This window comes from Equus quagga, chromosome 7, assembly GCF_021613505.1.
Source record: "Equus quagga isolate Etosha38 chromosome 7, UCLA_HA_Equagga_1.0, whole genome shotgun sequence".
NCBI classification, from domain to species: domain Eukaryota; kingdom Metazoa; phylum Chordata; class Mammalia; order Perissodactyla; family Equidae; genus Equus; species Equus quagga.
In genome coordinates this window covers 78,431,259-78,458,804 of record NC_060273.1, presented here as the reverse complement: position 1 = coordinate 78,458,804, position 27,546 = coordinate 78,431,259, and the positions used below count along the sequence as shown (strand labels likewise).

General features: G+C 47.3%; 1 long non-coding RNA gene across 1 annotated transcript in view; it reads left to right on the top strand.

The window, feature by feature from the left end:
* The window catches only part of LOC124241654 (uncharacterized), a 45,149-nt gene that overhangs the window by 15,283 nt on the left and 2,320 nt on the right, over positions 1-27,546 (top strand). The window contains exon 2 of the long non-coding RNA XR_006889279.1: positions 1,162-1,383. This is a non-coding gene — a long non-coding RNA (uncharacterized LOC124241654). The remainder of the gene's footprint in view (positions 1-1,161; positions 1,384-27,546) is intronic.

Here is a 27,546-nt window from a genome sequence, read left to right as displayed (position 1 = left end):
AACCTTACTTTATGGCTGTTCTTTTCTTCATATAGAGTCACTTATGAATTTATTGATTGCATGTTATGAAAAAGAATTAATAGTGAAATTATTAAATTTTGAGTATGAGACTCCTCCCTCTATTGACTTACTATTTAGTTCTGGATAGAAGACACTCAGGTAAAAAGTTAAATATCAATATAGGAGATGGGCAAGTGTACAAGGCAGCAAGGTGTCACATATCACATTGTTCATCCAGAGTCTGTATGTACTTTGTATTTCCCAGTCATGCTTTTAATCTGGAAGTTATTGTGTCAGGCACTGTGGGGGTTACAGAGGTGATGGAAAGGAGATGCTGGCCCTCCAGACTTCAAGCCCAAGAGAATGGTTAACAGGCTTTGGGGGCTGGGAAGCAATGGCCTCCCTCACAGAAGCAAACCACTGAGAACAGGAGCCTGTAAACACAAGTAGGGCTTCTTGGTGAGCCTCCAGAGTTCTAGGAGCCTGGATTGTCAGAGAGATGCTCAGCATCCTCTAGAGACAGTTCTGCCATCTGTCCAGCGATGACTGAGCACACTGCTCAACTGCTCAGAGCTGGGGGTCTAGGGAGAGCAACCAGATCACCCCAGTGCCCAAGATGGTGGCAGCGGTTATACTGTTTGGTCAGTCACTGCCAGCAGTGCTGCTTGTCAGAAGACCCCAGTATGACCCAACCCTGTTTATTGGAGGATTTCTAGTACTAGGTCAGCCTCCACTGATCTGACTCATGATTAGTGCTGGTAGAGTCTTTGCCTTCTTCTTAGAGCTATCCAATCACATTTATGGACATTTCAGAGAATTAAAGAACAAAATATCCTTGTTTTTATTCAACTTATTTATTGTAGGGCCTGCTTTGTGCCAGGCACTATGCTGAGCTCTAGGGTCATACTGATGATCCAAAACTGGCTTGATCCCTGCTGTCACAGCCTGCAATCTAGTGGGGAATGCAGACAAAAGGCAAATAAACAGATGCATAAGATATTTGCCAATTGTGATGGTGAGAAGGAAACCAAATGGGCAGAGCTGGATTTGCAAGAGGCTTGAGACGTTAAGGCATTTTGTAAATGATCTCATGGATTGAAATTTTTTTCCTAATGATTTCCACAGATTAAATGCAAATAATTTTCATTGTTTGTCTCTTAGGTACACTCTGCAGGTCCCTGATGAACCAAGGGAACCCTCCACCATACCCGGGCCCCGGTCCGACGGCCCCATACCCACCATATCCACAACAACCAATGGGGCCTGAGGTCTACCCTCCAGGACCTCCTGGGGGACCTTACCCACCTCCTCACGGGTACCCCTACCAAGGATACCCACAGTACGGCTGGCAGGGCGGACCTCAGGAGCCTCCTAAAACCACAGGTACTGTGAACAGGCTGTCTGTATGTGTATATGTGGGTGTGCATGTGCTCAGTCCTACGTCACCAAAGGACATGTTGGCATGTTTTCTTTAGCAGAGGAGAAACTCTGGCCCCCGTGTGCTGTGGTTGACGTTCCCAAAGCCTGTTGACTGCTTAGGCTGTCTTCTAACTCCTGAGAAGGACTTCTTTCTCAAGAGGCTGGAGTCAGCGCTGCCTACTTCCTTCATGTCTCTTGTCCCCTCTGGGGCTGATGACTTCTGGCCGACATGTTTTCTGAGGACAGCTCCTAGAGCACTGCGGGGGAAAGTTACCAGCTGGGTTCTTGCTCTGGCAGCTAGTTGTATTTTTCAGGTTTAGCCTGTTGGGGTCATTTTATCTCTCAGCTTGTTGGCCCTCAAGTCATCCTCTTGCCCCTGCTATTGGGGTTGGTTTTCTTTACTAGTATGTTTCCCTAATTCTGTTTAATCTGCACTCTGAGTTTTCAGCAGGCTCACGAGTCCTGCTTGTGTGCTAAAACAGTGCTACTCAAAGTTTACCCTGCAGTCGAGTGCCAGTCCATGAACAGCTATTGGGCTATGGTGAGATATGAGATATGTACAGAAAGTGAGAGTAAACATTTAAAAACTTTTAGAGCAATTTGACATTCCCATGACATTCAAGCATGTAACCTTGCATTTTACAAAAAGTATCGGTGTAAAGAATTAGAAAGGAAACCTATTGAGAAGCACTGTGCTGGATGTCTGGGTGACTGTTGTGACTGCTTCAGAACCTTTTGGTTTGCAGAATAGTTACTCTCCTAACAGCATTTTCAGGTTTTTAAAGCAGCCAATTCTTACCAGGTGCTCATTGTGTGCCAAGTAGTCTCCTAAGAGCTTTATATACATTAACATTTAATCCTCGCAACAATCCTATGAGCTTATTCCCATTTTATAGTAAAGTAATTGAGGCACAGAGTGGAGTAATGACTTGCCCAAGGTGACCCAACTAGAAGTGGTAGATCCCAGATTCGAATCCAGATAGTTTGGCTTACCAATCTGTACATACAACTTATTGCTGTATGTTGCCTCTCTCCCATCTTTTCTGAGCTGACCCACAGTCATCCAAATTTAGGGCCTTAGGCTGCCTCAGAGATTTTCCTGTAGTTAACCCCTTACTGATCAAAAGTAGTAACAGATGATGGTTCATTTTAATCCTGGATTTGAAGATTCTTTAGATTGGGTGGATACCATGGAAGAAAAGTATGTTTGAGAGGAATTTTGCGCTCAGTGTAGGGAAGATTATAATTGTATAGTGTCAAATCAGAGGCTATGTTAAGATTGAATAGATTTGAATACCTCTAAGAGATTTATAAGTTTATCTTGAAGGAAACCTTGTACAGTCCCAGATTCTGTTTTGTTGTAAGTTTTGATAACACGTGCCCGGAAAAGTGCAGGAAGTATAACCAGTGTCATCAAAGTAGTTGGCATCCAGGTCTGTGACATCAGAGGGGGATTTCCTGAAAATAAATCTCAGTTTCTGAGTTTTCTGCTTCAAAACAAGGTAACCTTGTGATGAATGAAAGAAGGCAGGCCGAAAAGAACACATAACGTATAATTGCATGTATGTGAAGTTCAAGAACAAGCCAAAGTGATCTATGGTGATGGAGAGCAGAATAGTGGTTACTCCTGCCTGTGGAGTAGGGGGCCTGGGTGGGGTTGGTTATTGATTGGGAAGGACACAAAGGAACTTTCTAGGGTATTAGGAATATTCTTAATCTAGGTATAACCATTCTTCAAGCTGTACACTTACTGTTTGCTCATTTTACTATGTTATATATTAGTGAAAACATCAGCCCAGCATTTGGGTTATCCAATAGACTCAGCCCAGTGCCTGCCTGGTGTTAAGTCTTTCACCCGTAGCCCTCATGGTCTATGGCGTAGACCATTTCCAGGCCTGTATTATTTATACTGACTGTAAGTAACTAGCGTTCGATGGATTTGGCACTTTATAGAGAGCTTATCTAGAATAAGTGCTTCCTGGACTCGGTGGATTTTGTCCCCTCACGTGGAAAATACCCACAGATTTGGTTCTCTTTCTTACCTTTGGTATAATTTAAGTATTGCACCAGCCTTTTTGAGGGACAAATACCTTAATTCTCCTTAGGATTAAAAGGCTCTTTTAGTTCAGTGTTACCAATTTATCATGATTTATAAATGCAGCTGAAAGCTGTTTAACATCCTTTTCTATGGGGTTTCTTCCTCTGTCATCAGCCTGTGAATTGTTAACTGCCTGGACCCATTCTGTACCCAGACACGGCAGGTGATGCCTGATGGTCAAGATCTTCTCTCACCTGGGGTCCAGGTTCTCTGATTGGGACCTTTTTATCCCCTCACTAAGGGATGCACGCTTTAGGGATCTATTTAATTCCTTGTTCTCTGTGTTGCTTCTGGGATCCCCAGTTGGAATCATTCTTGGGGCCTATATTCTGTGCATATGTCACTGAGCTCTCTACAGAAATTTAAGGGTTTTTTCTCTAGCTGGATGATTTTAGATTTATTTACTGCTGCAGATACCATCTCTCAGCTGAAGTTCAAGTATGTAGTCCATTCTGTTAACAGCTAGCTAGGTGGAAACTGTTTCTTTTCCAAAGGAGGGAGGGTCTTAGCTGTTCCAAATGGGTGTCTAGTAGTTAGGAAGGACTTAATGAAGGTGTGTTGAGGGGATGGGCGGGTTGGTAGGTGGCTGATCTAAGCAGAACCTTCTTTGGTAGTCTATGGTCAGAGGTCAGTGTTCAGAAATTGTAGTAATAAAAGTCTTTATTTTTCTCAGGAAACCAGCGTTTTGGAAACCATGTGATTGGAGGCAGCAGGTGCTTGTGGGAATGAGGCTTCCCAGAGAGCACCCCTGCAGGATGTCAAGGGTCTCCTGGGGTTATTTTTAATGATAATAATAATAACTATAGCAACGAGTATTGAGCATAGTGCCTGGTATTGGCCTCATGTAATCTTCTCAACAACCATGCAGCATTAGTCCCATGTTACAGAGGGGGAATCTGAGGCTCAGAGAGCTTGTGTTTCAGTTATCTATTGTATAACATACCACCCAAAACTCTGTGCTTAAAACAACGATTTCTCACAATTTTGTGAGTTGGCTTCATGTGATTTCTCCTGGGGTCACTTGGGTGACTTAATTCAGCTGTCAGATTGCCTGGGGCTGGAATATCCAAGATGGCCTCACTCATGTGACTAGGGTCTTGGTTTGTCTCCATGGGGCTTCTCTCTACACATAGTCTCTCACTAGCCTGAGCTGCTTTACGTGGCAGCTAGCTTCCAAGAGGGTGGAAGTAGTAGAAGCTGCCAGAGTTTTAAAGGCTGGGCCCAGAACAGGTGCAGCATGCCTTAGCCCACATTCTATTGTTCAAAGCAAGTCACAAGGCTGGCCAGATCCCACAGGAGGGCAAATAGATGTCACCTTCCCCCACCCTTTTCAGTAACAGTTTTATTGAGATATAATTCACATATCATACAATTCACCCATTTAAAGTGTACAAACCAGTGGGGTTTTTTTGTATATTCAGAGTTGTGCTACCATCGCCACTGTCTAATTTTAGAACATTTTCGTCATCCCAAAAAGAAACCCCAAACCCCTTAGCAATCACTTCCTATTTCCTTAACCTTCCCCCTCCATTATTCTACTTTCTGTCTCTCTAGATTTGCCTGTTCTGGACATTTATAAATGGTATCATATAATATGTGGTCTTTTGTGAGTGGCTTCTTTCACTTAGTATAATGTTTTCAAGGTTCATCCATGTTGCAGCATGAATCAGTACTCCATTGCTTTGTATTGCCAAATAATATTTCATTGTATATGAATATCCATCATGCATCACTAAATGATAGGGATACATTCTGGGAAATGCATCATTAGGGAATTCTGTTGCATGAACATCATAGAGTGTACTTACTCAAACCTACATGGTATATAGCCTACTACACACTAGGCCATATGATACTAATTTTATGGGACCACCATTGTATAAGCGGTGCATCGTTGACCAAAACGTCATTATGTGGCACGTGACTGTATCACATTTCATTTATCCATTTATGGACGTTTGGGTTTCTACTTTTTGGCTATTATGAATAATGAATAATGGCTATTATAAACATTTGTGTAAAATAAACTCCATCTAGCTATGAGAAACGGCATGTGAATACAGGGTGAGAGGAATTGTTGGTGACCATCTTGGCAGACAGTCCGCCACATTCCACTCTTTGCTCTCAAACAGTTCACGTCCCCCCATGTGCAAAATATGTCCACACCCTTCCAAGACCATTAGATGTCTTATCCAATAACTATATCGGCTTGAAATCCAGGATGTCATCCTTTAAGTAGTCTGTATGTAGATAAGGCCTCTAACCTGCCATGCTGCTCCCTTCACTCCTCACCCCTCATTCCCACTCTGCCCCAACCAACACATTTCTGGAGATTAAACAGAATATCAGCTTCCCCATGAAGTTTTTCCTTAGGTATCCTACACCTCCAATAGAATTTACCACTCCCACGTGCTTCAGCTGTACCCTATACAGACTTCTTTCAGAGGATCTCTTCTCTCCAAATTCAGTTAGGTTTCATGTTCTGTTTAGTTTACCTCCTTAATGTCTAACTTCAGTCAACTTTGCTCTTACTGTCTTAGTTTAGGCGTTCTTCACTTGTGTTAGTCAAAACTCTTAAGGCTGCACGTGACAGAATCTCAGCCTTAAATATTAACCAACCACAGAGGATTGCCAGAGATCTGAGTAAAGCCTCCAAAATGACAGATGGTGACCAAAACAGACAGAGGAAAAAGGGACTCCAAGGGAACAGGGACAATGCAAGGACCAAAAACCCTGCTACAAAAAAGGAAAGAACCCTCTAATATTCTTAGATATTAAGATAAATCTTATTGCAATAAGAGTAGGGATGCTGTATAAAAAGGAACTCAGGAAACAAAAGCACTTAGCCAAGAAGAATGTGGAACTGAGCTTAGCCCAAGGATTAGGTCCAAAAGACCCATTATAGCCAGATCTTACCAAACCAGAATTTAAGGCTTTTAAAAAAGCCACAGGTGGAAGTTTGACGTATGTTTTGGTTATCTATTGCTATGTGACAAACCACCCCAAATCTTAGAGATTCTGTAATTTGGGCAGAGCTTGACAGGAAAGATTCATCTCTGCTCCCCATGGCATCTACTGGGCTGGAACGTAGATGATAACCAGTGTAGTCAGTTGAATATGTGTACTTTCCAACCTCGAATGAGATTTATGATCTTTCCTCTTGGCCTTAGAATATGTCCAAAGGGGTACTATTGGGTTGGCTCACACTTGCAAAACAGAAGAAGAAGCCATTTGGCTTGGCAGATGCTTCAAGAAGGGAGAGAGGGATGGGAGCATGATGGCTGTCTGACTGCTGGGAGGGGTCAGACGGTACCCATGCTGAGAATGCTGTTATCTTTATGTGTGTTCCAAATCAGTCTTGAGCTTGTCCACTTTTATTGGCTCTTTTTTTTTTTTTATTAATGTTATGATAAATTACAACCTTGTGAGATTTCAGTTGTACATTATTGTTAGTCATGTTGTGGGTACACCTCTTCCCCCTTTGTGCCCTCCCCCCACCCCCCCTTTTCCCTGGTAACCACCAATCAGATCTCCTTGTCAATATGTTAACTTCCACCTATGAGTGGAGTCATATAGAGTTCGTCTTTCTCTGACTGGCTTATTTCACTTAACATAATACCCTCGAGGTCCATCCACGTTGCTGCGAATGGGCCAATTTTGTCTTTTTTTATGGCTGAGTAGTATTCCATTGTGTATATATACCATATCTTCTTTATCCAATCATCAGTTTCTGGGCATGTAGGCTGGTTCCACGTCTTGGCTATTGTAAATAATGCTGCGATGAACATAGGGGTGCAAGGGACTCTTGGGATTTCTGATTTCAGGTTCTTAGGATAGATACCCAGTAATGGGATGGCTGGGTCATAGGGTATTTCTATTTTTAACTTTTTGAGAAATCTCCATACTGTTTCCCATAGTGGCTTATTGGCTCTTTTTGACCCTCTTATTTCCCTTGAAGGTCTAATTTAAGTTCAGCCATATTCTGTTGACTCTTTCAGCTTCAGGTGAAATCTTGTACTTCTGGTTCACTATAACAAGAAATTGTTCTTTCAAAAAAAAAATCACCTGTGTGTCATCTCTCTTTCCCCCTTCCCCTCCCTCCATGTGGCCTCTCAATGTGGCTCTCTCTGGCATCCTCACAGTGTGACACCCTCAGGTGGGTGGGCTCCTTCCATGCCAGAAGTGCAAAAGTAAAGCTGCCAGGCCTTCCTTAAAAACAAAACAAAATGAAAAAAGAAACAGAGACTTTTTATTTAACTTCTAATTTTGAAACAATTTCAGACTTAGAAAAGCATTGTGGAAATAGTACAAACGATTCTGTATACCTTTCACCAAGATTAACCCAACCCTTACGTAACCACAGTGTAAGGACCTGCCAGGCTGTTTTACTGCCCAAGCTCAGGAGTCTCAGAACATGACTTCCGTCACGCTCTGTCGGTCAAAGCAGCCACAGACCAGTCCAGCATAGATTCCAGGGGAGAAATAGCCTTCACTCCTTGATGGGAGAGTGCCAAAGCCGCATTGCAAAATGGCATTTGGGTTGGGAGATGTTTGGAAACACTACCACAAGTCCCAGTGGTGATAGGTGAACTCCTGTTCAGTGAAACAGTCTAAATAATAAAACTGTTTCCAGGTTCTTGTGAATATGCCATAATAGCAGAATTGTTTATAGTGAAAAATTAAAATATCTCCAGTCTTATATCAGAAAATGGGTGATCTGTCTTTTCAAAGAAAGTTCTGTGAATTGGTTAGAAAGTCATGAAAGAAGAGGTTTTTAGTTCTGTCACCAAAATTTAAGTGACTACCACTCAGATACCTAAAATTGTCAGAAATGGAAGAGTCCTCAGGTGATCACCCAAGTTAATTACTCTTCCAAGCTCATGGCAGACATCACGAATCAATTATGACTCTTTCTGCTCAGCCTGAATGTGGTTCCAAAATCCTCCTTACCATAGTGTGCTAGGCAGCCACTATGAATAGGCTTGAATTGTTAGGTAAGATCAAGCCATTTACCGTTCCTTGCTGGGCTAACCTCTGCTTTTTTTTTCTGCTTTTTCTCCCCAAATCCCCCAAGTACACAGTTGTATATTTTTAGTTGTTGGTCCCCGTAGTTGTGGCATGTGGGATGCCTACCTCAGCATGGCCTGATGAGCGGTGCCATGTCCGCACCCAGGATCCAAACCAGCGAAACCCTGGGCCACCAAAGCGGAGTGCGCAAACTTAACCACTTGGCCACAGGGCTGGCCCCTAACCTCCTCTTTTTAGGGATACGCAGACTGAAGCCCAGAGAGGCTTGGTGGCTTGCCCAGGGTCGTTGAGATTTGACTAGGATGTAAGTCCTGATTCCAAGGTAAATGCGTTTCCTCATCATGCCCTGCTGCTGTGATCCAGCACAGATTCCACAGAATTCACAAACACCCACCAAAGGAAAATACCTTCTTTTCAGCCCATTCCCTCCCTGCCTCCCCGATGTACCCTCCCCACCACGGAAAAAACAAACACAAAAGCCTAGTAGTTATAGCAGGGCACCAGTTTCCTAGCAGACAGAGGTGACGTGGAGTGTGATAAAGCTGGATTAAATCCCCGTGTTAACACCAGGACCAGGCAGGTTACTTAACCTCCCTGATCTCTGAGTGTGCCTGCCTCCCCTTACAAGCTTCACGAAGGCAGTTTTTTCTTTCCTCCATCTCTGCTTCCACGGCACCTAGAGCGGTGCTAACACATGATATGTGCTCAGTAAATATGTGTTGGATGAATAGAAAGATCAACATTTCAAAAGGTGGTTGTGAATTCATGTTAGTGTCTGGCCCCTTTCCCCTTGGGACTCCTCCCTTGCTATTTAACTCTTGTGAGTCCAGATATTGGGGTTTGAAGATTAACCCTGAGCTAACATCTGTTGCCAATCCTCCTTTTTTTCACTTGAGGAAGATTAGCCCCAAGCTTCCTCCATTTTATATGTGGGTCGCCAGCACAGCATGGCCTGCTGTGGTGTAGGTCTGCACCCAGGATCTGAATCTGCAAACCCCGGTGCCAAAGCAGAGTGGCTGAAATTAACCACTATGCCACAAGGCTGGCCCCCAGATATTGGGGTTTTATACATGTTCTTCTGGGTTAGGACTGTGCTATCTGGCAACATATTGATTTAAAACAAACTTTTACTTCAGAGTCCTTGGGATGCCCCTAAAGGAGTTCAAAAGCCCAATTGGCCTCTGAATCAGGTTTCTATGCCTGTAACTTGGGAGCTGTAAGTGACCCTGTTATGGTTTTTTGTAATTCGAAGAATCAAAAGGGGAGTGCCTGTTCCAGGAATGTCCTGCTGGGTCATTGGCCAGCCAGCAAGAAGTTAGGAGTGGCCTCTCCTTCAGTCCACAGTCAGATTGTGTGTGGGGTGATGGGATGGCATGTTTCTCCCTCTGCACACTCTCCTGGGTGTCTGACACTGCTCTCATCAGTCAGCGTGAGGATAGAAGAGGAAGGAATTTAACGGTCTGGCATCTCTGGCTAATTGGCTTGAAGAATGGAATTACAGCTCAGCTTCTTGAGCCTTTTATGTCTTTTTTCATCAAAAACTCCAAAGAGGCATTTTCATTGCCCTGGGAGGCCTTCCCAGCATAGATAAAGTCCAGCTCCAGTACCTTCTTTCTTTGCCAGGTATCAGATGACAGAATGTCCCAGCAAGGACGCTGCGTGGTGCCACCAAAAGCCACATTGGCTTAGGAATCTAAGTGGAGTTTCTCCAGTTCCCTGGCTTCTGTTCCCTTATCTGTGAAGATTGGGGTTATGAGACTGTGGTGAAGAATAAACAAAGTAATATACTTTGTACGGTTTATGGCACCTTGATGGGCAATGAAAAAACCCTCCCTCAGCCCACACAAATTTTCTGAACTTTTGCTTGTGGATGGGAGGGGGTTGGTGAAGACAGGAAGCTCTTGGGGGAATGTTGGGAAGCCAGTTGCTGAGGATCATTCCTGATCTACCCTCAGAATCCCCACTGGCCTGAGGCATCTGTGGGACAGCTCCAGAGTCATCTAATCTGCAGTGATAGCCGCATAACCAGTCTCCCTCCTCTTGCTTTTGCCCCCTGCTGTCTGTTTTCTCCCCAGACCCTCTAATAGCTTCCCAGTCACTCAGAGTAGAAGCCAGGGTCCTTACAGTGGCCAGCAAGGCCCTCAATGAGCAGGCTGCTCCACCTTCCTAGAAACCTTGTGCACTCGCCAGGCCCCCTCCCACTCCGGGGCCTTTGTATTTGCCATTCCCTTGCCCTCTGCCTTCCCTTCTCTTCAGAAATCCATAGGGCTTATGTCTTCTCTTTTGGTTCTGGCTCAGCTGTCACCTAGTCAGAGCAGGCTTCCAAGCACGTCCCCTCTTCCTCCGCCCCATTTAATGTAGCACCCCAACTTGGCACTTTCTATCCCTGTTCTCCTGTTTTCTCTGCCTAACGTATTGTTTCCATGTTTCCTGGCTGCCTTTCTCCTCTCGTGGGAATGTAAGCTCCTTGAAGGCAGGGACTTTTGTATGTTGTGTTCACCACTCAATTCCAAGTGTTCATTGAATGATTGAGTGTCCCCCTCCCCCAGTATCCTCTGCCTGCATAGTATCTGGTGAGGCATTCTCCTTCAGGCGTTACCTTGGGTTCCTTTTTCTCCACTCTGTATAGAATCCTGAGGGTGGCTCTAAGGAGCTTCTACTAACTGAGTTTTTGCTGTGTGTCAGGCATGGTGTTGAACACTGTATATCCTTCATCATTAACTGGCATCCTATTAAAGAAGAGAGTTTGCTGAATGTCAGAGCTAGTAAGCACCGGAGCAAGCATTCTGTTGCCGTGTCTGACTTGAGAGCCTGTCCTCTGTGATGATACTGCCTCAGTGGTTCCGCCTCCAGGATAGGTGGCCAGTGCCAGTGGGTTCTGCTCCACTGCTGCCTTCAAATCTGGCTGAGGTCCACGCTTGGAGTACTTTTGCTTCTTGGGTGAGTCTTCCTTCTTGGCCTCCTAGTTTATCCTGGTCTCTGCCCTTCTTCCTGGCAAGAGTTGATTGTCTTGCAAAACGCTCCCTTATATCTTATCCTCAGTTTATCTTTGCTCAATCCATCCTTCATCCTTCCTCTCGCATCTCTTAGCATATATCCTGGGACATTCATTTGAATCTTCTAATGCCCAAATGGCATTTCCACGGAATTCCTTGGAAAAGTGCCCTTATGTCTCACATGGGCCTGGGCCAGCATCTTTAAGACCTAGGCCAGGCCTGTCAGAATTGAGAAACATGTGGTTTCTGACCCAGCAAGTGGGTCTGGTCACATATATTTTTTGCTATGAGGAGGTAGAGATTTGGTGGCCACAAGGAGGGAGGTGTCTAGAGAAGGAGCAAGAAGAAGATAAACAAGATGGAAACAGTATGGTTCCCAGACTTAGCATAGTAGCTAGTAGTTAGTAGGGCTTCCAGAAAGATCTGCTGAAAGAATGAATCCTCAGGGCCTGTGCAGATGAATGCACAGAACCTGGGGACAAATGGGAGAGTTGGTTGTGGTTTGATCCACCCTGAATTTGGCCCCTCATCTAGGAGAAGACGGGCTGCTTCTGGGGGAGTCCTGGGGCTTGTGGCTCTTAACAAGGGCTCTGACATCAGCTATTTCTCTCAGCCATCTCGAGGGCTCCCCCTTCCCTACGCCGAGAAGGGCATAGACTTTCATGGTCCATTGGGGTTAGAACTTGCTGCTCCTTGCTTTGGAGGGGAAACTGCTCTTTTTTCCTTTTAACGGTGTTCTGTTAGCTTCTGTTTAGTTTGGAGGCTTTGCAACTGGCCTGGGTTCTGTGTGATAGGCCAGAGGTTTTGATTTACCTGAGGATGAAGAAGTTTCAGTGGGAGCAGTTTCCTCACCTAACCCTTGGGCATGCCAGAGTAGGAACTATACCAGTTAAGAGTTTAAACATTTCTTCTGCCCTCTGTAATGGTTTTCTCTTTTTCTCGGAATAACGACCAACATTCCAAAGGCCCTTCATGGTCTGGCTCCAGATTCTGTTTCACTTCGTCAGCCTCACCAGGCCTCTCCTCCCACATGGTGTTTGTAAATGGTATTTCCTCCATATATCTTGGAAATTCTTCACGCCTCTCTTGGCTCAGTACAAGCAACCCTTGTTAATCCTTCCCACCTCATTCGTATGTCACTTTAGTGACACTGAGTGGTACCCCCTAGTCTGGGTAAGGTTTCTGTACTTCATAAGTTTGTAATTTTACAGTCTTGGCTCTAGTTAGAGAATTAAGGTCTTCCCTAACATCTGAAAGCTCCATGATAGCAGAGACCTTGTCTAATTTGACCACTTGATTCCCTGGTAACACTTGTTCAGTGATTAAAGATGGAGAAGAGTTTAGAGATATGCAGGAGAGAGGACCATGTGAGCTTCTGAAATAAGCTTTTTCAAGTTATTGGTCTTGAATTTGCAGAAAAGACTATTTGCACTACTTTTTCCTCCCTCGGGTTGTTCACCTTTTTTTGTCTGGGATCTGAGCAGAATATTCACTGTGTAATGGGGTTGGAGCACGGTTCTAATACTGGGAGTCAAGATATGTGAATTATCAGAACTGAGAGATGTAGCTTTGGGTCATTCTTGCCTCCACTGGGTGCTGGCCCTCACTCTTTTTCTGGTCCTTAAACATGGTAACAGCTCATAGGAATTTTTTTAAAATTCCGCTCATAATCCAGATACCCCATCATCTCAAATGATTTTTGTGTTCTTATTTCCTAGGCAGTTCTTGCTTACATGCACATGTCATTTGTACCTGGCTGCCATTATAGTGTAGACACCATTGTGTATTCTGTTCTTTTTCCCCCACTTACTTTGTCGGAAGCAGCTGTCCTGTAGGACAGGTATCTCAGCCTTAGCACTATTGACATTTGGGCTGGATAGTTTTTTTTGTTGTGGGTGTGGGTGTTGTCCTCTGCATTGAAGGATGTATAGCAGCATCCTTAGCCTCTACCCTAAATGCCAGTAGTATCTACTCAGTTAACAATCAAAAATGTCTCTAGACATTACCAGATGTCCCCTAGGGGCCCAAATCACCTTGAGAACCACTGCTGTAGTCTTCATAATGAAAAATTTAAGTTGGCCTTTGCTTTTGAGCCCAGTGAAGGAAAAGGCCTTCCAAATCAGCTTCATCAGCAGCTGAAAAATACATGACTTTTTCTGGTGGCCTGCCCAGGAAGAAAGTTCCGGCAACTTGGAACTGTAAAAAACTCCCTCCTGACCTCTGACTGGAAAGACTTTGTTTCTGAGCCTCTCTGCAGTCTGGGACTGGAGAATCTGGGGGTTTGAAACCAATTCCCAGATTAAAACCAGCAGAACAAGAAGAGTTTGAGACCAGTGGCCCAAGTTTTTTAACCTTTAATATTAACTGCTAATCATTAAATAATAAATACTAACTAAATAATTGGGCTAATAGTTATCAAGTGGTTTACTGTGGGTCCGACACTTTTATAAATTTACTCATTTAGTCCTGAGCAACCCTCTGAGGTAGGTCTTTTGTTATCCCCATCGTATAGATGAAGAAACTGAAGCATAGAGAGGCTGGCTTGTTCAAGGTCACACAGCTAGGAAGTGGTGGGGCTGAGATTCAGACCCACAGTCCAGCCCCAAAGCCCATGCTCCTCAGCGACTGCCACTTGCTGAGCAATTACTGACGAGGTGCCTGACGCGGGGCTGAGGGCTTTATGGATACGGCTTCAATTCTTGCAGTAGTCTTGCGGGGTGAGTGTGTTATCCCAGATTTTACAGGTGTGAACCAGAGACTTAGAGAAGCTATAATTCCTTCCCCTTGGTCACCCAGGTGTCTGCCCCAGAGCCTGACAAGCTTCCATGTGTCATGTGGCCTCCCATGAATGAGTAAACATTTTTTATAACTTAGTCTTCCTTTTTCCCTTGGAGTCCCTACTCACTTGTTCAACAGTTGTTAAATGCCAGTTAAATGCCTTCTGTAATTTAGCACCAGGCACTAAATAAATGTTGCTGTTTCTATTTAGATCTTATTCAGGTGGTTTGTATACATTATCTTATTTAATCCATACAGTGGTCCTGGTGGCTTCCCATTTTAGAGATGAGGAGACAGAGAATCAGAGAGATGAATTAACTTGCCTAAAGTCAAATAGGAACTCACTGAGCGAGCCATGAATTGCACCCCTTGCACCCCGGGTGTCTCATTTCACATTGTATTCTTAATTTTTATGCTCTTTTGCATTCCGTTAAGGAGTATCCTTAAAATACTTCAAAATTAGCAATAACACGCATTGTTAGCAGCGGCAAAGAAGGCGGGCTCTATGAGTAAGATGTGTTCTCTCTGGGGCCACTCAGTTGCAGCTCTCTTCCTTCCTTCTCATCAGAGCAGGTGAGATTGGCCTCTGGTGAGTGCTGGGCTCTTAGCACCAAGCTTGACTCTCATTCCACATACTGGTGACTTCAGGCTTTAACTCGACAGATCTGCTCAGCGAGGCCCAGTGCTTCCATGAAGTTCCCCCGGTGACTGCACTAGGTCACTTGGGCATCATGTGAAGACAGTCTGGTCATGAGGACACTGGGGGACTGTAGGCTCCTAAAGATAGCCTTGGGTTTTTCCATCGTCTGGGATGTAGAGACACAATCTGTTTTAGTCAAATAGTTTATGCAAAACATACTCTTTTGCCTTTCAAAAGCCTTGGCCTGTCCAGCACTCAGGGTAATGGAGTATGAAAAGGCAACACCCTTTGCAGATCCAGTTTACTCAGCTGGCTGGCGGGATGTGCCCAGTGCCTGCGACTCCCAGGCAGCTTAGCCCCAGCTGGCTGGCCTCAGGAGGCGGGGGCGGGGGGAGGGGGGGTTTTGAAGGCTTACCCTGCGCCCAGACCAGTTTGCTTCCTTATTGTTCTTAGTCCCCTTCCACCCAGTGCAGCCTGGGTTTTCTTCCCTAATACTACTTTCTACCCAGTCTTGAAATGTAACATAAACATTCCCTTCACCTCTTGCATACGCTTGTTTAAGTTAGGTTGATATAAATAGTGAGAAAATTGGTTTGATGGGCAAGGAAAAGAAGACGGCGTGGGTGAAAGGCATCGAGGGAAATTGGAAGGGGGGTGGGATGGAGCAGCTCAGCCTCTAGGATTGGAGCCAAGACCGTGGTGTGGGGTCACCTAGGGTGGCAGGGATCTTTCCCTAGGACACTCCCTTCCAAGTAGTAATGAGGCATGAGCTGTGTGCGGGGGGCTGGCTCCAGGGCCTGTGCCCAGGCCATGTGGCTCTACCCGCACCCCCTGCCGGTGTGGCTTGGGGCCCACAGGCACCTGGCACCTGCTTCCCAGTGGTCAGTGTGGTTAGCCACAGGGGAAAAGTCTATATTCTGCTTATATTGTGGCTCCCCAGAGCTGAGATGCTCTAAAAAGTGGGACACGACACAGGATGGTTGTAACTAAAATGCTGACAACGAAGATGGCAGGGATTGGTGTCCATATCACCGGGTGAGGGCTTAGCCCAGCAGACACTGACACGAGTGTTGTAACCAAGTTTGGCGTGATCGGGGGCCGCAAGAGTGGCCTTCTGCAAACCCCACTTAGTGCAGCTCTGCTCCACCCCAGGCTGCTGCTCCTGGGTCACACCCAGGTTCTCACACAGAAAAACATGGCCTCGTTTTTAAAATAACTTTTTAAATTACAGAACTCTCTTTTCCTTACAGAAAGTAAATAATACCCATGATTTTGCTTTCCAGAGATAGTAGATGACATGTGGGTATAAATCTTTTGGTCTCTGTATAGTGTTCTATGATGCAGCCCTTTTTGAAATTCATCAGTATGTTAATCTCTGTCCAGGGGATATATTTGCAGCTAATGCTACATAAAATAGTTGTTAGGTGTTGTTTTGTTTTATTTTTCTTCATTTTAAATTCATCATGAAGTCTGTGTATCCTCAGCTGCATCTTGGCCCCATAGAATATGCAAGTCTTAAGGAGTGGTGGTCACTTTCATTGAGGTCTCCATTTCACATGTCACTCTCTCACTGCTGGCTTCATGCTGGGGTTTTCTCCCTGCTCTAAATTATTCTTTTTATTAAAAATCTCATTACAGTATAAAGCTCTACAGCACAGATTGCCTTTCCTTTGAGCCCTTTGTTTATTTAGCCTATAGAGTTACAGCAACAATAGTAGCTGGTAATTTATTGTCTGTCGACTTTGTGCCTAGCACCTGTGCTCACTGCTGTTCGAGGAGTTAATCGTATAATCTTTCTAACAACCTCAAGAGGGTGGTGCTGCTATTTTCTCCATTCTGCCACAGAGAGGTTAAGGGAATTGGGTTTTACTTAAATGGATAGCCCCTGAATCCAGTGAACCTGTGTGGGCAGGAGCTGGACCTTGGGGGATAGAGAGATGAGGAGGACCCGACTCCTGCCCTGTGAGCTGTCCCAACAGTCTGGTGGGGGCCGAGAGATCCCCGGAGACAGAGCAGCGAGTGTGTCATGGCCGCGCCGGTAGCCTGCCCTAGTCCTCTGCTGTTCCAGATTTGCCTCGGCCCCCACCTCTGAGAAATAGTGACCTTCCTGTTGACTCTTATGGAAAGCCTTATCAGCTTTCAACCAGGAAGCCTGCTGCTGTGTGCTGTCAGGGCTGCAACCCTTTCGGTTTTGAGAGGGCAGTACTGCTCCCCTCCTTTTCCCACTGCTGGGCTCAGGGGCTTTTTCCTCGTTTAATCAAAGGTGTCTTGCACATCCAGGCTGGGATCCTGATTGGAAAAGGTGGCACACTGCCTAGGGATCCCCTTACCCATCCTCAGCCCTTTAGACTTTGGAGGCCTTGTGAAGCTGGAGAAGAGAGTAGAGCACCCCCCCCATTAGACTTTTTTTTAAAAATAAGTTTCTCGATTCCCTCTGAACTTTTCCATCTACCCTTGAAATGAGTCCATTTCATAGCCTGGGATACCCTGTCAGCCTGAAGGATTTTAGAGTGTGAGGCTGTATTTGAGTAGTTCTTAATGGGTAAAAATGGACTTTTGCTTTTGGGGGTATGTGTCTCATGGGTAGTTTATGAAGGATCGATATCCCCCCCGCCCCCCCCCCCCCCCCCCGCCATGGCCAAAAAATGTCCTAAGTACCCCTGGACAGCCATGGGTAGCCATGAACATCTCAAGTCTATGGGCAGGATGCCTGACGCCTGCAGATCTGAAGGAAAGTCTTCCAAGAGGCCCCTCTGGTGAAGGGATCTTCTGTGACTGTAGAGCCCAAGCTTCCTGGTATAGCCGGGCTCGGGACCCTGAGCTCCCTTCGCTTGCTTGACTCTCTCCCAAGATCTCCTCCTAGTCAGGTTGATCCCTTCTGAGATGAAGTCATGGCCTCAAAACCTGGGTCTGCTCCTCAGTCATTTCAGGAAAGTCAAGATGAGCCAAGGTCTCTTGAAGGGTTTGAACTGACAGAAGTGGGAAATCTTTCCTTAAGGACTTAAGACTAACAAGGTCTTCATATTTTTTCTTAGTAATGCTTTTGCCATTGCTTCAGAGAATAGCCAGCTAAGCCCATGTCTGTGGCTTGCTTACAAGGCAGGCTGGAAATGCCTTTTTCAACTGAGATAAAAGGTGCAAGACAAATGGGTCATTCATTCACTCACTCACTCACTCTCACTCATTCAATGTCTCCTATATGTCAGGCCTACTGAGTGCCCTGTGCTAGGCCAGGGGGCATGGAGTGGTAAGTGATATTGGAGTCTTCAGCATTTTTTATCCGGGTAGAATCAAGAGTTAAGGGTCACCAGGGTTCATCTTGCAGGTCAAAACGAATTCCTGAACAGGACCATTCCCCTGTCAGGCATGGGAGAAGGGGAGTGAGGGTGAGGGGTTGGTAGAAGGATTCTTGGTGGTCACCCGTCCAGCCTGCTGATAGGGTGGGTGTAGTTAATTAGGACAGCTGTGTGATTGTAAACTCTGTTAGGAGGCATTGCCCCTGGCCTGGGTTATCGCCCAGCAGCCCAGCATCCACAAGGAGTTGGGCTCAGCTCCTAAGGAGATAGATACCTCTTTGACCCCATTTCCTTGTTTCTTCTTCGTTCTTCAAAAAGACCTTAATTCATTATGTAAAATGAAGAACTGTCTATAGAATCTCTTACAGCTTTATATAATGCCCATGTTGCTTCCAGGTGTGTCAGCAATTAGGGAGCCCTGCCTTCTGTCCTTCAGATCTCTGTCTTGTGAGTAATAATAGCAACTAGTATATACTGAGTGCCTGCTGTATACTGGGCACGGGCCTATGTGGATTAACTCATTAAGTCTCTGAAGAACCCAATGAGGGAATAGATTCTATCATTATCCCCATTTTATACAGAGGAAGAAACTGAGGCTGGGAGAGGTTGTCATACCCTCAAGGTGGCACTGAGAGTGGACCCCAGGGTATCCAACTCTCGAGCCACCTCTCCTCATCTCTACAGTGTTCCTTGGCGAGCTGCTAGGCCCAAGAGACTGGGGTCTGCTTGTGCTGTGGTCTGGGGGGGGTGCTCCTGCTGCTGGTGACAGAAGGGCCGCAAGAGTGTGCCCCATGCTGAGTGTGCTGGGCTTTCAGACTTTGCTGAGTGGGTTTCTGTTCTCCAAACTGGTGGTGCTGTAAATAAACCCACCACTTTGGGCAGTTGAACCCTGCTCAGTGGATGGGGAGAGATCAGTTGCCTTCTGTCATTCCTGCCATTTTGGAGGCTCCCTGCATCCTCACTCCACCTCCCAGGCCAACCCCACTTAGTTTCCCACTTTAGGGTTTTCATAGCAGGGCTTAGCCTGTCTCTTCCTGTTTCGGTGAAATGGTGGTTGGTCATAATGTTGGAGACTTTTTCTGATTGGGCTTCAGTGACAAGCCGGCTGGAACTGGTAGAGTTGACCATGGAAGGAAGTTGTTTTCCTACACTCCAGCCTGTCTCCCAGGCTAGGAGAGTTCTGGTCACAGTCCTATGGGTGAGGCCACCCCCCACCGTCTCCCTTTCTCCTCTGGGGAAGTGTCTGGCCTCACATTTGCCAAATGGCACGTCTCATTGGGTGAGGTGGCGGGTTTTGGGAGCCTTTGTCGTTGACTTTTAGGTGGTTGTTGGCTCGTAGCAGTGTTAGAAAATAGCAGGAATTCTTGTGGATAACTTGGCAGAGCCCAGGCACCCCACACAGTTCTTTCCATATCTGCAAGGGTGACCTTTGTTGCTCTGAAGTGGTGGGCCGTATGCCGCAGGGAGTAGAGGGTGGGGGTAGGGGACAGTGCTTACAAGTGAGGTCTGCCTTGACTCACCTTCCCACCATTGTTCATTGAGAGTGGTCATCCCGTCCCATCCCTGACCTCAGAACTCACCATGTACCGGGGCTCTAAACCAAGGTGCATTCAGGGGAAAACAACTATTTTTACTGTCACAAAATTAAGCCTGACAGTGGAGGAAGGAAACAACCCTGTGTTTTGCATAAATATATCTGCTAGGGCTGTTAATCAGTAACGCAGGAATCTGGTACGTGTAGAAGCCAGTTGTGGCCTGTATACCTAAGATAAAACACGCATTGTCTTCAGTAAAAACGATATGGCAGTGTTTGTTTTGTTAGAAAATGCAGAAAGTACTATTTGAACGAGGCTCCTGAGGCCGGCACTCAGTGTGAGTCAGGCTAACATTGCTGATAACAGCGCAGCCTGTGCCTGTCTGTGCCTGGACGCTAATTGCTAGAACCCGAGAACTGCCTCCTTGGTGATCTCTACCCGTTCGGGCAAGTTCCAAAAAGCCAGCTCCCCTCAAAGTATCCTCTCCATTTTTTTCTGTAACCCAGTGCCTGAAAACCAGGAAAATAATAATTTTCCTGATTTCTATTTAGCTTCCAAAATCACGGCAGTCGTCTCATATTCAGGGGCCACTGATATTGGGGTTTGTGATTTCTGAGTCTGTTTCTCTTCTACCCCTCCCTTTTCTCTTCTTGCTTTGTTTCCCTGATTCTGTGGTTCCAAGCATCTTGCCTGCTGCTCGGCAAGTTGTGAAATAACAGATCCTGCATTAATCGCTGTCACCACCACCCCCTCCTTGGGGCAAGGGGAGCAAGGCCCTGATGATTCTGTCAGTCAGGAGAAGCCAAGGCTGTAGGGGCTGGCTGTCATGCCAGGGCCAATCTAAAATGATGTCCACTTCTGGGTGAGCCACTCACTAGCCATCAGTTCTTTGAATTTTCTTCTGTTAGCATAAGGGAAGAGAAACAAGGATTCCTCTCTCCTCAGCTCATTGAAAGGATCTGTCCTGTTTATTGGTCCTACCCAGTGTGGCATGTCTCCGTGCCCTTCCAAAAAGTCTTTGGCCCTTCTTTCCAAGTGGTCTGTGAGCTGCCTGAGTCAGGGATGGTGTCTTCTATTCCTGGACTCCCCTGCAGGGTTGGCTGTGTCAGGAAAATGAGAAGTGCACGCAGAAGCTGGGAGGGAGACTGAGCTGTGTCAGCAGCAGCAGGTGCTTCCTCCTTCAGCACATCCTCTTTTGGGGGAGAGATGGTTGGAGCAGTCTGCAAGAGTCTTCAGGCAGGAGGGCAGGTGGGCACACAGGCAGGCAGAGCAGATCGACTTTTTTGGATGACCACAACGCACCTCTAGCTGGCTGGAGCCAGGCTGGCCCTAGGGGACTGCAGGATTGATTCATGGCACCAACCTGGAGAGAGCGGAAACCACCACTGGGACAGTATGTCGTGGAGCCGCGGGCATACAGAGCTTTGCCTGCTGCGAAGCTCAGCTCTGGTGTCTCTCCTCCCCTTGGTGTTGAGGTGCCTGGAAGCCTCTTGAATAAGCAGAGAATTAAAGAATGGTGGGTTTTTATGTGTGTAGTAAAATATTCATAACATAAAATTTGTCATTTTAACCATTTTTAAGTGTATAGTTCACTGGCATTAAGTACATTCACATTGTTGGGCAACCATCACTACCATCCATCTCCAAAACTTTTTTCATCTTGCCAAACTAAAACTCTGTGCCCATTAAACAATACCACACCCCTCCCCCCAACCCTTGGCAAGCACCATTCTACTTTCTCTCTCTGAATGTGACTGCTCTAGGGACCTCATATAAGTGGAATCATACTGTTTTTGTCCTTCTGTGACTGGCTTCTTTCACTTGTCTTTAACGTTCACCATGTTGTAGCGTGTGTCAGAACTTCTTTCCTTTTTAAGGTTGAAAGGTTGCATTGTATGTATAGACCACGTTTTGTTTATCCATTCGTCTGTTGATGGACGCTTGGGTTGCTTCCACCTTTCAGCTATTGTGAATATGCTGCTGTGAACATAGGGGTACAAATAGCTGTTTGAGTCCTTGCTTTCAATTCTTTGGGTAAGAGTTTTAAAGCACAAGGAGCAGGATGTCTTTGAAGGCCAATTTCTGATGAGTCACTCTTCTCTGAGGGCTGGACTTCAGACCAAAAGTCAGCTTCACTCACCATCTAATTTTAGATACAACAGAACCACCTGTGGTCACTCACAACTTCAGACTTCATTTTGATACTTGATAGGCTTTCCCAGCATGTTCCAGTTCCAGTTTTACATATTACCTCTCATTGACTACACTTAGCTGGCCACTTCCTTGTGATTGTGGGGGCACCTTGGTCGCTCGGTTGTGCGCATTGGCACTAGGCAGTACTGGCTTGTTCTAGGGGTGCAGGCTCTTGCTGACTTTGCCCCTCCCAACCCAAGGTGACTGGTCTTTTGGCCTTGTGTCCAGATCTGGCTCTGTCTTGGGACCTAAAACCTTGCACCCACTGCAACTGAGGCTGCTGAGGCCACTTGTCTTCCACTCACGGCACCTTTGTGCAGGCATGGTCTTATTCCCCAGGTCTGCTGGCTTATGATCTGTTTTCATCTCATCCTGTTCTTACACAACATTTAGCATTATTAGAATTACATGTAAATTTTTTTCTAGGAAAGTAAAATATTTTTCTGACATATCTTGGCATTTAGAGTGGCCACAAGGTCTGGTTTTCCCTGCACAAGCTTAGAACCAGTCCTGGGGTCTTTGGTAATTGGTGAAGTGTATACATCTGGGGGATAATGCGCTTTCGATGGATTCAGCTGTCCTGTCAGGGGTCCTCTACCTCTAGATGAGACTTCCTTAGGCTAATGCTCCTCTGTATTTGCCAGACCAGTTAGAAAGTGGAGAAGGCTGGTTGTGAAATTCTTGTCTTGATGGGCATATGGTTATTCTCTGTGTTAATTTCTTATTAGCAATTCTCCAAACCCACAAATGAGCCAACTCAAAACTCTTCTGCATAGCCAAGGACACTGAGAACAATCACCAGTGTCCTAATAGACTTAGAGCCCATGACATGGTGAGGACCTGGACTGTGGGCTGTGTGGCCCTTGTGAGTGGGGCAGGGACCCTCTCACTGCACATTGTAGCCACCTGTCCCTGGCTGGAAGGCTGTCCGTGCTGCGTGTTGACTAACACTGCATGCTCCTAGTTCCCATCCACCTGTGCCACCTTCCCTATGTCTCGGGCCCTGTGGGGGCAGCACACAAGAAGACTTGCACCCTGCGCTTGAGGAACTCATAGTCTAATTAGGGCATTTAGAAACCCTGACGATAAACCAGCCATTTCTGAGACAGTCCTATTTTCTTGTTCTGTCCCAATGACAGGATAAAAGTGAAAACACTGCTGGCATACAAAGGGAAAGGCCCCCATTCTTACCCCCTAAGCTCTGTTCTGGGTACTCTACAGCGTGTACTGTTCTGTAGCCTTCCCTTTTCATCTCAAGACTTCCCTCCGGCCCGTCTCTGTCTTCATGGTGCAGTCTTCTTAGGGACTGCTTGATGTTTCTAAGGCTGTTTTTGAATGATTCTAATGATAGTGTGGTGGCAGCAATTCAGAGTCAGAAAGATCCTTGATGGGCTGGGCTAGGTCAGGAAGGCGTCTCAGAGGAGGCGCCCAGAGCGGCCGGGTGGTAGGTGGGATCCAGCATGGCCGTGCAGAGGAGGAGCCCATCCTCTGCTGCTTCTCTCTTCTGCTCTTCTCAGGGCTGATTGTTGCCTTCTTCTCGGCTCTGGCACGTGGCTGCAGGGGCTGGGAGGGGAGGATCCAGGGATATCTTGTTGCCACCGCATTTGCGTCTCTTTGGGGCCTCACTACAGACACCACTGTCAACCCTGCCTTTTACAGGTGATGACACTGAGCTTCAGAGAGGTGAGGTGGGGAGCCCAAGTCAGGAGCAAACTGAACAAGAGCCTAAACCTCGAAGGAAGGAAGGAAGGAGTGCAGACGAATCTGAGCTGGGAATGAGTTGAGAGAAGGCACCAGTACACATTTAGTGCTATGGCTGCCGTCTTTGTCCCCTGATGGTTGCTGTTTGGGTTTGTTGTAGATGCTGGAGGGTGAAGGGGGGAGTTTGCCAGACAGCAGATCAGATGCTTCTCAGAGGATCAGAAAGATCTGTGTGGGGTGTGGAAGAAGAGCCTTTCATACAGTAACCCAACCTCAAGCCAGGTCTCTGGCCTAAACCCTGGGAGGGGCTCACTAATGAATCAGGCAGCTATTCCTGGAGCTGAGTGGAGGAGAGGGCGCACTTTCCTGCCCTGGGGCAGGTGGAGCCATTCCTCTGGCACAGAGAGAAGGAAGAAGTTGTTCAAGGGGGGTGCACAGCCAGATCCTCGAGGCAGGCTGGTGTCCCTGCTCACAGGTGTCACTGTCTGTACGGGGAGGGTGAGGACTGGCAAACGGACTAAGCAGATGCCTGTGAAGCCCCCTGTGAGGTTTCCTGTTGGGGTGGGTGACCACAGAGCCTGGGGTGCCCAGGCCTTCATTGGGCGTGGTAGGTTGTCACTAGGCATGGGCCTGGCAGTCAGGATACAGGCCTGTCTATGGCCCTTGGGTTACAGCCCCTGTGCTGCTGTCCTGTTTGTTGCCATGCTAGCCAGGTCCCTCTTCCGTCCCAGACTTAGTATACCAGCTCCTCGTCCCCTGCCCCTGGAAGCTGCTCTCCCTGAGCTTCCCAGAGTCATACCTCCCAAAGATGTGACCATGTCTCCATGACCCTGAACCGGGGCTTTGATGCCATGTGGTTGGTTGAGGCCAAAGGAAAAGTGATGGGGACTATGGATTTGTGTACATGACTTGAGGTGAGGGCAGGGCCTTGAGTTCCTGGCGGTTCCCCCTCCAGCATTCTGATGTTCTCCCACTGCGGGTCTACTGGACATGGGGGCCTGGCTCTGTCACCTCCTCCATACAGTGACGGGCTAGCTGATCCCTCAGGCCCTTTGCTCTTAGAACAGCCTCTGACTCTGCTTCCTGGCCTCTCATTTATTTCTGAGGCTTCTCCCCAGATTCCCAGTAAGCCCACCCCTCCCCCTGCCCTGTCTGGGTCTGTCTAGAAGAGGCCCACTCTTTCCTCAGTCAGGGGAGAGGTCTGCCTGAGGTGTCAGCCATTGGAATAACAGCAATAACATCAATGAACATTTATTGAATGCTTTCCAGTGTGCTAGGCACTGTGCTGAGCATTTTAGATGCCTGATCTCTTAATTTTCCCAGCAACTCTGTGGGGTATAGATTACTAATGTTACCCCTACTTTACAGCAGAGGAAACTGAGGCTGAGACGTTCTCACCTGCCCGAGGTTACTTGGCCAATGAGTAGATGAGCCTATATTTAAATCCAATTTGTTATGTCTTATTAAAATCTGTTCTGAAATCCTAATTGTGGTGCCTCCCTCAAAATTGGAACAGAGTATCTTGGGCATTATGACCTGGATTGGGGTGACAGTGTCAGGTAGGGAGAGTTCCTTCCCTGCGTCTCTCAACTCCCATCTCCAGAGTCTGATGAGAACCCACTACCTGCCCTTCTACACCCCCCACCCCAGCCCCCTGTGAACCTCAGGTTCCTGGAAGAGATGTTGGAAGAGCTGGGGCCCGCTTTGGTAAGGAGGAGGGCTGGGGACATGGGGACAGAGCTTTTCTGAGGCACAGCTAGTGCCCCCCGCGAGTTGTCTTTGTGTATGGCAGGGTGGAGCGTGGAGTTCATTGTCTCAGACGACTTTGACCTCCTACAGGAGCATGGGCTGCTCTATGCTAGGCAGTCTCTGTCCACCAGAGGGATGTGCTGGTGCACACCGAGCCCGCTGTAGCTGTCAGCATTGCTGGGGGTTCAGAGCAGCTTTGTCTTTCTGCTCTGTGAGTACAGCTCTTAGTGGGCCCCTGCCTCCTCACAGAAACACCCAGCTTTCCACAGAGACTGGAGCTGTGCAACCACCAAATACAGGCCTTGGTGCTCGAAGCCTGGAGGAATTGCACCACATAGAATTAACACTTTTCTTTGGATTGTCAGCCAAATATTAGCCTTCGCACTGTGCACATGCCTAGAATTGGGTTCCCTGACTCATGAAGAGGCGGCATTGGCCTCACCTCTCATAGAGCACGTGCCAGTCCCCTGAAAGGAGCTGTGCAGTGGGAGGCCGACTGAGTCAGGGCTGTGCTGTGCTGTGCTGTGCTGTGCTGAGAATCACCCTTCCTTGTGGAGGCAGGCAGGTCTGATCTGGGTCTTGTAGAAACAAGGAAATTTGGCTGAGGTCCCTGAGGCCTTTATGGCAGGGCTAGGTTGCTGGGGTTGCTGACCATGGCCGGATACAGATTCATGGGATCCATGCAGTCTGTGAGCAGGCTAGGTGGCCAAGGAGAAAGTGCTGTAGGAAGGAGAAGTCTGGATGTTTATGAGCAAAGGGGTGACATGATGGGCAGTTAAGGGTAAAACAGTAGGAGTGTGCCACATGAGGAGTCAGGAAACTGACATGTGAATGCTACCTTTTAGTTGATTCTGGACAGACCATGTAGCCTTCTCTCACGCAGGTGCCTCCTCTGTAGAATGGGACCACAGTGGATTCTTTGCCTGTGCATGTGCAGGGCTCTACAGATTTCAGTCCGATGATGAAGAAAAGAATGGTGAAGGCTGAGTCTGGGAGCAGCAGGCAGGTGCCTTGGCTGAGGAGGCATTAGTCCCATATCACAGCAATCCAGAGTGATGGTGGAGGGCCCCAGAGGCAGAGCAGAAATGCGGAGGGGATATTTCCAGGACGAAGGAAAGGAAGAGCCAAGTGTTGCTGGTGTCAAGAGGGGGCAAGGGGTGGGGTGCGTACTACTTTCAGGGTCAGATGAGTAGGCACTGACGTTCCTGACCAGGGGACTGCTGAGGTAAGAGCTGGCGGGGTGGACAGCAGCAGCATGGGGCATCGTGAATGGAGGGGCTCTGCTGAAGAAGCAAGAGGAGAAAGAAGAGCATGATGTTCACCCTCACGGAGGTGAGCAGAGAGAGGGGAGCCAGGGGGCTGGTGAGGGACCTCAAGGTGGCCCCTGGAAGACCTTGGAATCCTCGGGGGTGTGTAGAGGCAGAGACTGGCTATACTTGCTCCCTCGGTGCCCTCTTTCTCCAGGACTGGCTCAGGTAGGCTTCTGACCACCTGCCCAAACCTAAACCCAAACCCAAAGGGGAGGACCAGAGGAGCTGAGGGTTGGTTTGGTAAATTCCGAAGTGCCACCAGCTGGTGTTGCTGGTGAGGGAGGAAGTGCAGAAGGAAGCTTGGCAGGGGGCTGTTTGGGACCTGACATGGGGGGGTAGGTGTTTCTGACTCGTGGGGCTCAGCCTCAGGAAATGCACCAGTGCAGGGCGCTCCCTGGTCTCCTTGGAGGGAGGAGTGGTGATTTGACACATGTGTGCTGGCCAGATTTGCCCAGTAGGAACCCCGGCGTTTGCCCAGGGCTGAAAGGTCAGCAAGGTCTGAGGGGAGTCAGAATTGCACTGAAAGCATGTCTGAGGGGTGGGACTCTGGGTCACAGGGGCCAGGTCAGGCTCTGAGAGGACCAAGGATAACTGGGAGGAGAGGTTACGTGGAGTTGGGGCCAAGGGGGGGCTAGGTAATAGTGACATGGGGAAGGCAGTCCAGGACTGGGGCCAGTGCCACCAGGGAGCCCACGTCAGTCAGTGCCAGCTGCTCGTAAAGCCCCTGGAGCTAGCACTTGTGGCAGAGGCTAGAAGAGGTCCAAGATGTGTTAAAACTGGACAGGCCCTGCCTCCTGCACAAA